Consider the following 1,348-nt stretch of genomic DNA (forward strand, 5'->3'; position numbering starts at 1 on the left):
TGGACTGGGCTGGGATGTTTTCTCAATATACAATTGCTCTTTTATATAAAGCTCTTTCTTATACACATGAGTGTCTCCGGATTTGTTTCTCTAGTCAACCCAGACTAACACACCAGCCAACACTACTATGTGACTTGTGTTAGGTGGTGTTTTCTAGAGACACAAAACAAATGCCAGTTTGTATGTGTATGTATATTGAAAGAAATTTATATCAAGACATGGCTTACACAATTGTAGTAGTAGATAAGTCCACTCTGGTTCAAGACCTTTGGTTAGATGGAGACTGGGGTTTTCTCCTGACTCATGTGGCTGCAGGGGCTTACAAATAAGAAGCAGGAAGTTAAAGCAAGAGGGCCACCAGGTGGTATATGCAGAGCTGACTGAATCCGAGGTTGACCAAGTGAATCCAAAGTTGGCAGTCCTCTGTCATCTCCAAGGGTCGGCAGGGGATACAACAGGAGAGCAGCATGCCAGAGACAGGCTACAGATCTTACAGAAGGCAAAGGGGCCAGAGGGAGCTCAGTTCTGCCATTGGATAATCCTTGGAACTGTTGCCCTGAGATGATCTTGTTTTTCTGCAGTTAACTCAGTGCTGTGCGTTGATGAGACCCCATAGTGTCGTCTCAGGGCCATTCACTTCGCTGCGCTTATTCATTCGTTCCTGCACACACTTTACTAAAAGCATTTATAACACAAGGATCTAAAATTAGCAACAGAATTAAAATGGCTGTTGGCTCCGCAAGGGCAGACAGGAGGACCCATGAAACCCCTTTTCAAACCAGCTCTGCCCTTGTTCTCTTACTTTCTGTTTCTCGTCCAATTCTTTTCTGACTTCTGCCAACGTCTGTCTCACAATCCCCGCTTTATTGGCATGAAACCAGCACTCTTCCCTTAGGGCAACACAAAGCCCTCCTGGGTTCAAGGGAGGCACTTTTGTTTGGATCGTGAACTCTGTTCCTGGGTCGGTGCCTGAAACATACGATCTAAATCTCTAAGTTTTTTCCCAGTCCCACTCAGATACCTTTGAGGGTGGGTCTTACTCTTTGAGTTGAATGCATTACGGATTACGTTGGGTTCATTTGCAGGACTTAGTTACGTTTGTCTCTCTGCTGAAAAAAAGATATGGGTCGGAGGGGGAAACAGTCCACCCAGTGGCTTCTGTTACACAGCTCCATGACGCACAATGACACTGTCCTTCACTATGGCAGGATCTGGGACCCGTGATGGGGCACACATAGGCTTCAGTTCCCTGCTAAGACTGGTCATCTCTGAGATTACACACCCTGTATTGTGCTTCAAATACATTTTGTGCATTATTTTTCCAGCCCTTCCAGTGACAGCAGCCTAT

The sequence above is a fragment of the Echinops telfairi genome, unplaced genomic scaffold (genome assembly GCF_000313985.2).
Source record: "Echinops telfairi isolate 266 unplaced genomic scaffold, ASM31398v2 ScPeMD7_1;HRSCAF=3_0, whole genome shotgun sequence".
NCBI lineage: Eukaryota > Metazoa > Chordata > Mammalia > Afrosoricida > Tenrecidae > Echinops > Echinops telfairi.